The sequence below is a fragment of the Lepus europaeus genome, chromosome 5, assembly GCF_033115175.1.
Source record: "Lepus europaeus isolate LE1 chromosome 5, mLepTim1.pri, whole genome shotgun sequence".
Classification (NCBI taxonomy): domain Eukaryota; kingdom Metazoa; phylum Chordata; class Mammalia; order Lagomorpha; family Leporidae; genus Lepus; species Lepus europaeus.
Window position 1 is genome coordinate 97,410,480 of NC_084831.1, and position 14,902 is coordinate 97,425,381.

Sequence of the window (14,902 nt, forward strand, 5' to 3'; positions counted from 1 at the left end):
ATGTTCAAAATTAAAAGCCAAATTAAAAATGTACACATTCTCAAGCTAATCTAGCAGAATAAATTTAATTCTTATTTTAAAGAACAAAAGCTGAGGTTCAAAAGGAGAGGAGCACATTTCTGTTACTTTCTACACATACAATGTGATAAGTAAATTAATATTTATTAGATAAAACAAAAGTGAGACAATTAAAGAATTAAGGAAAAGAAAGGAGAGGAAGGAGGGAGGAAGAAAATTTATAATTAGTGTAAAGTAGCTTCTAAAATAGGTAAATTTCAAAATCTCAGTGGACTGTACAATAGAAGGAAGTTTTTCTCTCATTTAAATTTACCAATGGTCAGGAGGAGGCTCTAGCCTTGGAAGTAACTCAAGAACCAGGAATTTTTCATCTTGCCCCGGTATCTCCAGCAAGTGGCTTCTAGAGAGAACAGCAAGAGGAAAATTTTAGCATGTAATTCTGGAAGTGATGCACAACACTTTTGATCATGCACCAACAGGTGAGGTGCATAGCTATTCAAGATTTACTGTGACAAAGATAGAAGAAAAGAGGCAAAAGGAAAGAAAGGGAAATAGAAAAAATGAGCTAATCTACTGAAAGATACACAGTGGGTATGCAATGTAGAGAAGACTGTGCCATATCTCTATGATTCCTTGCATAACCCAATCTTCACCCACAGAATAGCTTGCTACTCTTGGAAACAACAGAGCCAGTATGAGAAGATGATCAATTAAAGAAAATAATTGTTAACCACCAAATAACTGATAAAAATATCAAATTATCATATCTTTATTGAATTGTTTAGCATAATATATCAAAATGCAATATTAGAATTAATAAGTTTATATAAAAATGTCCTGGTATATGGCTAAATCAAAAATAATTAAAAGAATACTCAGTGGTATTCTCTTGTTCTCACTACATGTGCTGACTCACACTCAAATAAGTAGTTGTCTGTGACACATCTGACTTCACTTCTTTTTCAACATAGACTGTAGGTTGCAATAGTACACAAACAAATGAATTGATTTTGGCTAATTTTAACTTTGAAGTAAAAGCAGAATAATTAAAAATGATGATCCCGGGGCCAGCATTGTGGTGTAGCATGTAAAGCCTCCGCCTGCAATGCCAGCATTTCATATGGGCACCAGTTCGAGTTCTGGCTTCTCCACTTCCAACCCAGCTCTATGCTATGGCTTGGGAGAGCAGTATAAGATGGCCCAAGAAGACCTAGGAGAGAATAACAGAAGGAAAATTTTACCCATGTGGGAGCCCTAGAGGAAGCTCCTGGAGGAAAAGTATAGATGAAAAGAGAGAGAAATTGAATAAAGATGTGATTATTAAAAGATCAAACAGAAATTCCAGAGCCGAAAATTTCAATCAATGAAATAAAAAGTACAACTGTGAGCTCCAACAACAGAGTAGATCAAATGGAGAAAAGAATTTTTGATCTTGAGGACAAGACTTACAAAATTACTCATTCAGAAAAAAATGAAGAAAAAGGAATGAAGAAAGCCTATGCAACATATAGGAATCAATGCAATGGACAAATATTCATATTATGGGAATACCTGGAGGAGAGGAGAAGGGAAAAGAGAACTTACTGAAAAAAAAAATTGAGAACTTCCAAGGTTTTGAAAGAGATATGTACATACAGATTTAGGAAACTCAAAGGACTCCAGCCAGACTCAACCAAAATAGATTTTCTACGAGGCATACTGTAGTCATATTCTCTAAAGTTAAGGATAAGAAGAGAATCCTAAAGAAAGTAAGAGACAAATGTCAATTTACATATATAGGGAAACTCATTAGACTAACAGCAGACATCTTAGCAGAAACCCTAGAGGTCAGAACAGAGTGGGATAATATAGTCAAGGTTTGACAGAAAAACATACCCAAACATGAATATTATATCCAGCATAGCTATCCTTTAGAAGTGAAGGAGAAATAAAATATTTCTCAGACAAGAAAAACCAAGAGAATGAATCAAGCCCAGATAAGTCTTACAAGAAATCCTGAGGGGAATCCTACATTAGAATACAGAATAGTAAAAAATTCACTAAACCAGCAGATATTATCAGTAACCAATTGTCGCAAGTGCCTGCTGTTATGCAGCTCTACAGGGTTTAAGAGTGACATGTCGGAGAACGGGGAAGAAGGAACACATGGACACAAGACTGTCTTTTGAATGAAAGGTTTTTATTGTTCACACCAATTTACACTAGGGCTTCACCACTTTACATACCAATCTATATAGTTATATTCATTAATCCACAGACCATATTATACATCTAGCATCAAAGCAATCTCAAAGGCAATCCAACTATAGTAATATGTCCACAGATCTATAATCCAATCTCAAAGGCAATCCAATTATAATAATATAAGTATAGCAAAGCATATAACATTATTCTTAATCATAGGGTTGAGGCACATTCCTTCATATTACACATGGCTAATATCATTATAAATGTTGTGTTTTCAAGGTTCTTATCACAGTCACAGAAAAGTCAAAGTCCAAAATCCAGAGTCCAAAGTCTCCATTACCATTCAGAGAGATGGATCTCAGAACAGTCACTTATAGGCAGGAAATCGTGGGATGGCTGTCACTCTGGGTAGTAGGCTCAGGGTTCCCAGGCGGATGGCAAGGCAAGGAGTTGGAGAGGTCCCCTGCTGAGAGGTATGGTCCCGCTGGCTCTGTGGTCAGGTCTGGCAGCAGGCTGATAAGAGGTGTTGAGGCATTGGCTCTGATAGAGTTTGGTCCCATAGTCACCTTGTGCTGCTACAGAGTAGTGAGCTGGCTTTTCAGCTGCAGATACATGGAGATCCAGAGGTTCACATGTACTGTCCACGATCCCAGAGAGGATGGAGAACATTGGAAAAGGCTCTCCTTTTATCCTTGCCATTCTGAAGGGGGAGTCTTCAGTAGGGGTCCGGGCATCACCAATTAGTTGTGCTCCCTCTTAAGAGTTTTTCGGGGTGTATCTGGAGTGTTCCTCAAGTGCAGTCAATCACCATGCGAGTAGGAAGGTAACTCAAGGTTATTGTCTGTAGCACACACGTTATCTGACTGCCCAGGGATATCTGTTCAGTCTGATGAGGAGCATCTTTCTAGCAAGTGCTGAGCTTGGCATAAGTGATGTTGTCAGCTTCTGGCTGATAACATCAGTAAATCCATTTTTATTTCTTATTTTTCCTTCTTTGTGGGCAGCGGTAATCTATAATTTTTGGGGGGCTACCAGTGGATTTCTCCACAGTCCACCTCCTTTTAATCATTAGGTTAGCTGTGATCTGTGACCGTTTTTGGGACTCCTGTGGGATTCCCCACACCATTTAACAGAATTACAGGATTATTTCTTATCTATCAAATATTGACTTTGTAAATTGATTAAATATCCCTATCAAAATATACAGATTGGCTGAATGGAAAAAAGTACAAGGCCCAACAAGAAATCCTCCACACATATGAAGGTACATATAAACTCAAAGTAAAGGTTTAAATAAAGACATACCATACTCATGAAAACCAAAAACAAGCCGATGAAAAAAATCATCAAGGAAAAACACAAAAATAATGGATATATATTCCATGTTTATGAAAATTACAAATTCAATGCTATGCTATTCAAATGCCAATAAAATTCTCTACATAACTAGAAAAATCAATCTTACAATTAAAATGGAACCACAAAAGACCCAGAATAGCCAAAGATAATGAGGGAAAAAAAAAGTCAAGCTGAAAGCAACACAATACTTGATTTCAAAGATTACACTGCTAAGCAAGTGTAATCAAGCAGCCTAGATGTACAGAGAATAATTTAATGTGTTTGAACGTAGACTATCTGATAACTGAACACATCCAGGTGAACAAAGCACCCAACATGTATCACCATATCTACAGAGTTCATGGTTGGATTAACCCACATAAGAGTTCCACCTGCCACATTGAGATGATCCTCACTGAAAAGGAACAAATTGTTCCTGAACCAGAGAACCAGATGGCAGAGAAGGAAAAAATATCCCGGGAGAAACTAAAGAAACAAACAAAAATATGGCTCAGAAATAAATTTAGCATAAAATAAATTAAAATTACAGAAGAAAAATTACTGAGGACATCAAAATGTCATTTAAGAAGAAATTATTTATTTTCATTTTTTTGCTTAAAAGGCAGATAGATAAAGAGACACACACAGACAGGCAGACAAACTTCTTTCGCCTGGTTTTGTCTTTAAATGGTCACAACAGCCAGCGTTAGGCCAATTTGAAGCCTGGAGCCAAGAACTTATTCTATGTCTCTCAGGTGGCAGAACTCCAAGTACTTGAGCCCAAATCTCCTGCCTCCTGAGTGCGTGTGATAGTAGAAAGTTGGAAATGGGAGTGAAGCTCAGATTTGAATATAGGCACTCAGATTTGAATATAGGCACACAGAGGATGTTATAACCAATGATAGATATCCTATACCACACAACTCCCTAATCTTTGCTGATTAGACTTGGATGAGTATCTGCCCTATGGATTGCCAGGCTTAAAATATATATAGAGAGAGGGTTTAGCCAAAACAGCCTGACCACTGGTAATCTATTTTAGGAATTTGAGTTATACAATACAAACAGATAAACACAAATCACTATTAGAGGTAGCATTACAAAGATGCACACAGCGGCCGACACTGTGTCACATCCTATATGGGCGCTGGTTTGAAACCCGGCTGTTCCACTTCCGATCCAGCTCTCTGCCATGGCCTCGGAAAGCAGTAGAAGATGGCCCAAGTCCTTGGCTCCCTGTACCCGTGTTAAAGACCTGGAAGAAGCTCCTGGCTCCTGGCTTCAGATCGCCGCAGCTCTGGCTGTTGCGGCCAATTGGGGAGAGAACCATCAGAGAGAAGACCTCTCTCTCTCTCTGTCTCTCCTCGCTCTGTGTAACTCTGACTTTCAAATAAATAAATAAATCTTTAAAAAAATAGACGCACACAAAGAGACCAGGATAAAGGATTATAACAAGCCAGGAGATAACCTGAATTATGAGTAAACAAAAGCTAAGAAGTAAATTAAAGGGACTCAAAAGGAAGCAGGAGGAGAGGGCATTTGCAGAGAAGAGACAAGTGAATAACAATAATTGCTAAGAGTGATAAAATAGTTTATACTAATAAGATGACTTATTGGCTCTAAGCTGAAAAGCCCTTCACTCAGCCCAACTTCCAAAGTGACCACTGCAGCTGAGGGGATGGTCAAGTAGGGTCAGCAACATTGCAGGCAGAACTGTGAATTTCTTGTTAGAGATGCCACCTGCCTTTACCTGGCCAGCTCTCCTCCCAGCCCAGCCAAGTAATGAAAGTCAACAGAGTGCCTTCCCCTAGGAGGTTCATACCTCCCTTAGGATGTACCCCATGTGAAGAGATAGATAGGTCTGGGCCTCTGAATTTACAAGGCCTAAAGCCCAACAGATTATTATCAAGCCCCTTCTGTCAGGTTCTATTTGCCTCTCAATCAGAAAACTTAATTGTAGCTTAGCACCTTTCTTAGCTCCTCTAATAATGACTCTGTCCTTTGTTCTAGACCCTGTCTAGCGCACTTGGGCCTCATTCCTTCATAATCATAACCTCTACTCTACCACCAATGGCTCTCCTCCCAACCTGTGTGTACTGATGGTCCTCTTCCCCATTTAATGCTGTATAATTGTTCAGACCTGGTTAATGCCACTCTTAGGATCATTGAATTGATGATCATTGAATTGAAAATGAATCTTGATGCAAATGGAAGAGGAGAGGGAGTGGGAGAGGGGAGGGTTGCGGGTGGGAGGGAAGTTATGGGAGGGGGAAGCCATTGTAATCCATAAGGTGCACACTGGAAATTAATATTCATTAAATAAAAGTTAAAAAAAAAGAGTATATACTGTATCTCAGGCTCTATTCTAAATATCTTAAGTAGATATTCCATTTTATATGGTTCCACAGTGCTAATGTTCTTCCAAATTTTGTATTCATTTTTTTTTTCATTTTCAATTCTCTTTATATACAGAAGATCAATTTAGTATACATTAAGTAAAGATTTCAATAGTTTGCACCCACATAGAAACACAAAGTGAAACATACTGTTTTGAGTACTAGTTATAGCATTAAATCAAAATGTACAGCACATTAAGGACAGAGATCCCACATGAGGAGCAAGTGCACAGTGATTCCTGTTGTTGACCCAACAAATTGACACTCTAGTTTATGGTGCCAGTAACCACCCTAGACTGTCGTCATGAGTTGCCAAGGCTATGGAAGCCTTCCAAGTTCGCTGACTCTGATCATATTTAGACAAGGTCATAAAAGACAGGGTGAGGATAGTAACCAATGATCCTAAGAGTGGCATTAACCAGGTTTGAACAATTATACAGCATTAAGTGGGGAAGAGGACCATCAGTACACATAGGTTGGGAGGAGAGCCATTGGTGGTAGAGTAGAGGTTATGATTATGAAGGAACGAGGCCCAAGTGCGCTAGACAGGGTCTAGAACAAAGGACAGAGTCATTATTAGAGGAGCTAAGAAAGGTGCTGTCTAAGCTACAATTAAGTTTTCTGATTGAGAGGCAAATAGAACCTGACAGAAGGGGCTTGATAATAATCTGTTGGGCTTTAGGCCTTGTAAATTCAGAGGCCCAGACCTATCTATCTCTTCACATGGGGTACATCCTAAGGGAGGTGTGAACCTCCTAGGGGAAGGCACTCTGTTGACTTTCATTACTTGGCTGGGCTGGGAGGAGAGCTGGCCAGGTAAAGGCAGGTGGCATCTCTAACAAGAAATTCACAGTTCTGCCTGCAATGTTGCTGACCCTACTTGACCATCCCCTCAGCTGCAGTGGTCACTTTGGAAGTTGGGCTGAGTGAAGGGCTTTTCAGCTTAGAGCCAATAAGATCTGTGGCTTTGACCTGGGCATCCTTCGACTCCAGGGCAGGTCCATTCCCAGTGATCCAACTCTTGGCAGAGCTGCCAGGGCTCTTCACAAGCTGACTTCTGCTGAAGCCCAGGCTAAACACATTGAAAGCCACTGCAGTGGACTGGCCTCTTGGGTCTCCTTGAGGGCAGATCCCTGTACAGATCAGCCATTAATAGGCCTGCCACCCATCGCTTCTGATGCCTAGCTTTCTTTTCCTCCTGGTTTGTGTTAAAGCAGACCAGAGGATGCAAGTCAAGGGAGTGCCCAAGTTCTATCTCTAATCTTCGGTGGCCTGAACTACAAGTCTATAGTCACAGGCATGTTCTGTAGTAGTTTTTCTAAGGTAGACAATGCCCATGAGGAAAATTATATTCTCACTTAAAAACTTTCTTTCCCCTTGGTCTGAAAGGGAGGTTTTTTCTACTTACTGTTTACTTCCCTGATGGCGAAGTAAATCTAGCTATGAAATTATTATTTAAGCTCTTATTTTGGCTATGCCATTACAGAAAAATGTTAGCCATCTCTTTTATAAGGTCCAAAGATTAAATTGTGCGTCCTACAGATTCCTTCATAATAGAATTAGTTTCCTACCTTGAGGAGAATAGAGAAATGAAAGAACAAGTTGGGCTTAGAATAGAGAAATGAGGGAGCAAGTCCTAGATCGCTTGCTGACAATAGCAATATTACATGAATACTTAGCAAACAGTTTCAACCATTAGATAACAACTTAAGAAAACATTTACCAGAAGGTCCAATGCCTTCTATAAATTTTAAGAATCATGTATTTGGAAACACCTCTTAAATATCTAACATGGTATAGTTTGTTTAACCAGTAAACTTAAGCACAACCATATAAAATGTTTTTAGTTTCTTTCTATTTATTTATTCTTTTTATTAATTTAATACATTTCTATTATTCCTTCTGAGGACATAAAGATAATAAAGCTTTTGATGTCTTGGAATGTATGTAAAATTGCATTTTATACCTAAAGTCTAATTTTATATAGAAATTACTGATAACTTTTATGAAGTGAAAGGAATTTGAAGGAAGTAAAAAGAAAACAAATATTTGTTAAACATTTGATCATGTATGAGAGGTATGGCTATTTTTGCAATGTAGATTTTTCAGTTTATTTCATAGTTTATCTCAGCTACACTACCAAGTCAGATGAATTAAATCATAAAAGTATATTCAGATTTTCCAATACAGTTTCCAATTCTGATTAGAGAAAAACCAAAATTGTTTTATTTTTCTTCTTCTAATTCTTTTTGGTAAAACTGGCTGCTGATAGAGTACATATGAACTAAAAATTGAGGATGTTATTCCCATCTCTGTGCCTTTTGGGTAGGCTTAAATATTTGAGAAAGGCTTTCATATTACCTTAAACATTGGTTATATTTTTGGGGAAATGGAGTAAATTGTCCCACTGTCATGGCAACTAGCAGGCCCAAAAGCTGATAGATTTTTCTGTTAATCAGTGGACCCAAAGACTGATACATTCCTACAAGTCAGTGGTCCAGGGAAGCCGAAACATTCTCTGGTATACAACTACTTAGCTGTTTGCCACTGCTAGTCTGTAAGCATGTATAAAAAAACAGGGCAGAGCTGCGTGCCCATCTCTATGCTGCAGCTCAACTGGCATCATGAGTTTAGAGGATGTGTGCCATTCCCTGCCACTGCGAGGATGAAGAGGTATGAATCTATAGAAGGCGCTAAAGGTTTTATTTGTCCTGTCCAAATTCAGACCTAATCTTCTTGGAACTGAGCTCCTGCACTACACTTGGTGTACTTGACAGGTCAAAATGGAGCCTTCTACCCCACTGGAGGGTGGGATTCAGCGGTGGCTGGTAATGAGCTAGTGGAACTTGGTGGCCATGATCTTGTCTACTTGGGTACCTCTCCAGAAGTGGGATGAAATGGATGGATCACCCACCAGTGTAGAGAATGCATTGCATGGCCCTGGAGACACATTAGGTAAGAAGTATACCTGGACAGCAGCTTCAGGGTCGGTCTTCTGAATTTCCTTGCAGGCAGAAACTAATGTTAGATTGCAGGTGGAGACACACGAATCAGACTAGAGACTCGCTTTGGAGAAGGCCAAAGGGTAAAGAAGATACCATTTGTGCCAAAGAGGTTGCCACCTCTGAGCTCTATCTGACACCAGAGACAACAAAAAGGTTGTGGTGGTTGTTCTTTCAGCAACAAGGACAATACTGAGCCTTCAGTGCTGTTCAAGGCCCATCAGATTGTTACCCAGAAGAAGAAAACCCAGCAACAGGACTTCTCACGGTTAGCCAATCTCCACTTCCCCTAGGTGCTGGAACATTCATTGTTGCACTCACTGAAAACTATAACCCACCAAGTCTGTTATATGAGGAATGAGTGACCCACTTCAATATAAATCCCTTGCTTGTATTTTACTTACTTGACACTTGGAATTTGCCATTGTTGGTGCCACTAACTTCTTTGTATTATCATCCTTAGCTTGAGTGCTGCAAACTCCCTGTTGGACTGGGCACATAACTTCACGAAGTTGGCTTGTTTATGTGTGCACTGAGTTGCCTATCAGGTCTGCAACTGGACTGCCTTGTAAGGCAACCAGAAACAAAGACCAAAACATAATTTGGATAAGGGGTGGAGTTCTTCTGACCCATTATGGGACAAGACGAGGGTTCATAGGAAGATTTTAGTCTGGGAGCAGTAGAATAAAACCTGGCCAAAATTGGGGCACTTTGTGTGAGATAGTTTGGACTGCTTTCTGCTTTACTCCAATGAGTGACAAAGTGTATAGAACAAGCAGGGAATGGGTACCAAGAGGGACAGATTCCACATCTTTATGTATGATGGTACACACAGTACCACTGTGGAGAAGAAAGAATCCCAAAGTTTCAGTGCTTGTCTATACCATATCCTTGTGTGACTTACGGGTTTGTGGATCCTATGGATTGCCTATGTGCCTTACAGTTGGGTAGGATGCTCCATCTGGGGATGATCCTATCTACCTTGGTGATGGACCTCTGCACTTACACAGTTGCCTTCTAACTGGGGAGCCTTTAGGGCCCAACACCATGTAAAACATATAGTATGATGGATATGTAAAACATATCCTCTCTGTTCTCCCTGACCATGCTACCAGTCACTCAAACTAAAATTATTGGATTAACCCTACATACAGCTTGGAACTTTAACTCAAGTAACAGAGGTGCTAGCCCTATAAATTTAGATAGCATTAGGCATCCTTTCAACAGCACAAGGTGGTGTGCATTCCATGTTAAAAACTGTATATACATAAATCAGATGTCCCATCATAATATAACCCAAGCCCTTGCTGCTTTAAAGCAAGAAACATTGCACATCAAGCAGCTGACTGGGGGTGACCTCCAAGACTAGTGGTTATCCCTAATAGATGGATGGCCGACCATCCTGCTCATTATATTTGGTGCTGCATGCTCCCTCATAGTTGCTATAACTTACGTGGTTGTGGAATTTGTTTACAATGTTCCACACCTCTCACACACTCCTCACACAGGGGATATCCCAGAAGATATCATACGCATATATTGTGAGGTAAGTAAACCTGAAGATGTGGAATGTTGGGGAAATGGAGTCAATCAGGCTCCCTTGCTGACTTGGCAACTGGCAGGGCTAGAAGCCGATACATTTTCTGCTACTCAGAGTACCCAAAGGCTGATATACTCCTGCAAAGTCACCTGGTTTGGAAGCTGATACATTTTCTGCTCTGTAACTCCTTGGCTGCCTGCCAGGACTGTCTGAAAGCATGTCTAGAAACTGAGAGGACAGCTGTGTATGGATCTCTTTGCTACAAGTCTTCTGCTGCTGCAGCTCCTCTACTGCCACAAACATAGAAGATGTGTTTCATGTGTACCCTCACCAGTTGCTGTGAGAATAAAGAGGTGTGAATCTACAGAAGATCAAAGTTTTTTTTGTTGGCCTGTCCAAATTTACACCTAATCTTCCTCGAGCTGAGCTTCTACATTACATATACAGAGACACTAATGAATCAAAAAGAAAAAAATCCACAATTATTAAATGTAAAAATCATTTTCTATTACTTGAAAGTAATCTGAAATTAAACGTTTCCATAATAGTTTTAATTTTCTGAAGATGAGTTTTGAATTGAAGAGTTCATTCAATCAATAAGTCAGTTCCACTCATTTTCAATAGTGTATGTATTCACTTATATTTCTGTTTTGGTATGCTATACTATTATTGTGATAGATTCAGCAATTCTATACTCAATAAGTTACAGATATTTGTAAGCTCAGTATTATTTATCCAAATTAATTTTTAGATGCTAAACTAAATCTCATGTTATATTTGGTTAAATGATTATTTAATAAAAAAGATTAGTTATTTTAAAAAAGAGTGTCATTTTACATTTACTATAGTACAAATTATACAAAGTATAATTTTCTAGCATATACAGAATAAAAGCTCAACCAAAAAAATAGTATCATGTATTATATTTCTCATTTTACTACAAGCCATTCTATAATTTGGGATGAGTTCTTTTCTCAATTTCAATTCTTTCATCTTTAAAATGATGATTCTGTTCTACAAAGGCAAATTTGAGGAAGAACTATCTTATTTAACTTAATGAGCACACTGTTGAGATGTATAAGCTAGGTTTTCTCATATGTAAGTAGCTTTCCATGTTTTAAAAATATACCCCACTTTATCAATTACTGTGCTTTGATTTATAATCTTTCCATTAAATTTTTTTCTGTACTGCAAGTTTACTATAAAATGCTTCTATTGCTTTTTAAGACTTGCTCATACTTTCTAATTTTTCTAGAGTGTGAATATTTTCATGTATAATAAGGTCATAAGACAGAATGTTTTAAGAGAAAATCTTTAAGCAACTTGCTACAGGAGTTAAAATATGCAAATTTTCATTAGATACAAAAATACTATAAGAACAGATTATTTTGATTAAATAGACTTTTCTCTGTATATTACATTTTTATCTGATTCAGAAAAGCTGGCCTTTTTAAAGCTAGAAGAAGGTTTTGCTGTTTCAGTGTTAAACAAAGAAGAGAGTTTTGTAGCTTCTATAACAAATAATTTTACAGCATAATTTTAAGGAAATATAACATAAATACATTGTGTTATAAGTGATCCCATCAATAAATGCAGTGGTGCCACTAAGTTAAGGTTTTAAGGACTTCTGTACACACTAGAAAAAATGCTATAATTCCCAATTGAAGTTGTATTAAAATTATTACAGCTGAACATAACATAGAAATTTTCATGAAACAAGGCAGAGATTTTGCAAATTGAAAATGGGACTCTGTGATACTCTATCTCTTACACTCTGTTGGTGTTTTTTGTATAGTTTTAGTATAGTCCATGATTATAACAAACTGGAAAAAAATCAGCAAGTAAGTAAATTTAAGTCCATTTACTTAAAATGAGGGTCTGGCAGCACAATTTGGGTTTCTTGCCATTGAACAGACAAATATAAAGATACACAAACACAAAAAACCTTGAAGAGGCTTTCTGAAGCTATCATTTACCTAACAGACAAAATATCCTTTTCTTCACTCTTTTTCCCCCGAAATCTACTTTTCCTATGCTCTGTAACAGGTTGTAATTAATATTTTAGCCCAATGTTGAATATTATTTTATGAAACTTGCTCATTCATTAATACTTTTTAGCATAAGAAATATTCACAAATATATTGATTTTGAATACCATTTCATTTCTAAACACCTTCATACAATGAGTCCAGGTAACCTCAAAGGTCCACACCAGCTACCTGCCTTTAAACATTTATCTACTCTTTCTTGATTTGTCTATTCAAGTTTGTTGTTATTGTCTAGCATCAGATTTTAGAAACAAATGCACACAGACCTTCAAGTTTCCTTAGTCATGCTATTTTTGTGTCTGTGCATGTCTGTGTGTAGGTGTAAAATGTGTCATATTAGCAAAGTGTGACAGTAGAAAGGAATAATAACTTTGAGAATTATCAGTTTTTCATGTATTTTTCCCATAACAGATTCTTACCTATATCTGTGATCTCAGGGAAAGTCTAGAAATACTGAAAAGCATAAGTAGTCCATGAGTCTCTGACAATTTTGATCCCAACATCTAAGCTGCGCACTCAAAAGCAATATAATGCAAGCATCTATGTAACCTAAATATTCTCACCAAAAAAATGTTGTTGAATGAATATGTTAATTAGCTTGAAATCCTTCTGCAATGTATATATACACAGATCAAAACATCTCATAATCTCACATAAATATTTACATTTATTATTTGTTAATTAAATTTGTCTTTCTCTTTCTAAAAGACAAATTTAATTAACAAATAATAAATGTAAATATTTATGTGAGATTATGTGATGTTTTGATCTTTTAAATGGGGGAAAGCATATAGCATAACACTTAAAAGTCTGATGAGGACATCCATGTTCTCTGTTGGGAAATCTGGGTGTGATTCCTGGTATAAGCTCATGATTCCACTCTCACACTACTGTGGATCTTGAGAAGTGGCAGTGTTAGTTCAAGTAGTTTGGTTCTTGCCACCCACATGGGAGATCTGGATTGAATTTCTGGTTCTTGGATTTGGCCTCTTGGCCATTACAGGCATTGGGGACTGATCCAGCAGATGGGAATCTTTCTGTCTGTCTGTCTCTCTCTCTCTTTCTCTGTTGCTTTGCCTTTCAAATAAATAAACACAAAATTAAAATCCTTCCTTTATTTAAAGATTTATATGTTTATTTGAAAGTCAGAGTTACACGGAGAGAGAAGGAGAGGCAGTGAGAGAGAGAAAGAAAGGTCTTTTATCTGTTGGTTTACTCCCCAAATTGGCTGCAACAGCCAGATCTGTGCCCATCCAAAGCCAGGAGCCAGAAGCTTCCTCCGGGTCTTCCTTGCAGGAGCAGGGGCCCAAGGACTTGGGCCATCTTCCACTGCTTTCCCAGGCAATAGAAGAGCACTGGATAGGAAGTGGAGCAGCTGGGTCTCGAATCAGTGCCCATAAGGGATGCAGGCACTGCAGGTGGTGGCTTTATCCACTATGCAAAAGCACCTTCCCCCAAATCCTCCTTTTTTGAGAAAAGTAACCATATTTAAAGATATAAAAGCAAGTAGAATTAAATAATGCTTTTCTGTAACTAATATATAATATATACATATTATATATAAGACTTTCATTATCATTCAAACATGAAATCACATTTTGCCACATTTTAAGGAGCTTAATAGATATATGTAGCTATTGGGTATTCCATCAAACAATTTAGGCCTAAACCTTTAGATTTGCTGTATATAATTTTGGGAGAAGGATAAAAAATCTGAGTTTCCTCCAAGAATAAAAATAATTTCTTGTGTGGGGAAAACAAGACAGACAATGATAAGAGGCAATAAGACCCTAGAGAGGTCATCGTTCAAGATGACATTATAGATGGATTTGAATGGAAGAAAAAAGGTTTCTGTGTTCTCTGTATACAGCTGGTAAGTTGAGGGAGTTTCTAAAACTTAAAGGACCTGGTAAATAAGAAAGTGGAATGTCTCCCTCAGCTTCTTCATGTCAATCAAGGATCAGCTATGTCCACTTCCTCTACAATACACCTCAGTATAGCACATAACTCTTCTGGAATCTTAGTATACATCGTTGTAAATCAGAAAGAAGGTGGGATCAGTGTAGCTAAGGCTCACAATGACTGCATTTAAAATTTCCCAATAGTGCAACAGAAATAGGCTTTAGTAAAAATCATGTTAAAATATATAATTTATAAAGTATACTTACAATCTTATATTTATACCTACTTTATGTGTGAATTATTTATTAAGTGTTTGACAGGTCAAATAACACTGAAAGTTTATGGAATGGTCAAAAATCCAGAAAATGTTATACAATACAAATTTATAATTTGTCAATCTATCTCCAACCTGAAAATTTAGAAAATTCTCTCTTAAACTATTTTCTGAAAACTTCAGAAAATAAATTATGA

General features: G+C 37.7%; 1 long non-coding RNA gene across 2 annotated transcripts in view; it reads right to left on the bottom strand.

The window, feature by feature from the left end:
* Positions 1–236: 236 nt before the first annotated feature.
* The window catches only part of LOC133759998 (uncharacterized), a 163,811-nt gene continuing 149,145 nt past the window's right edge, over positions 237–14,902 (bottom strand). For both annotated transcript variants that reach the window (XR_009865947.1, XR_009865948.1), the window contains one exon: positions 237–418. This is a non-coding gene — a long non-coding RNA (uncharacterized LOC133759998). The remainder of the gene's footprint in view (positions 419–14,902) is intronic.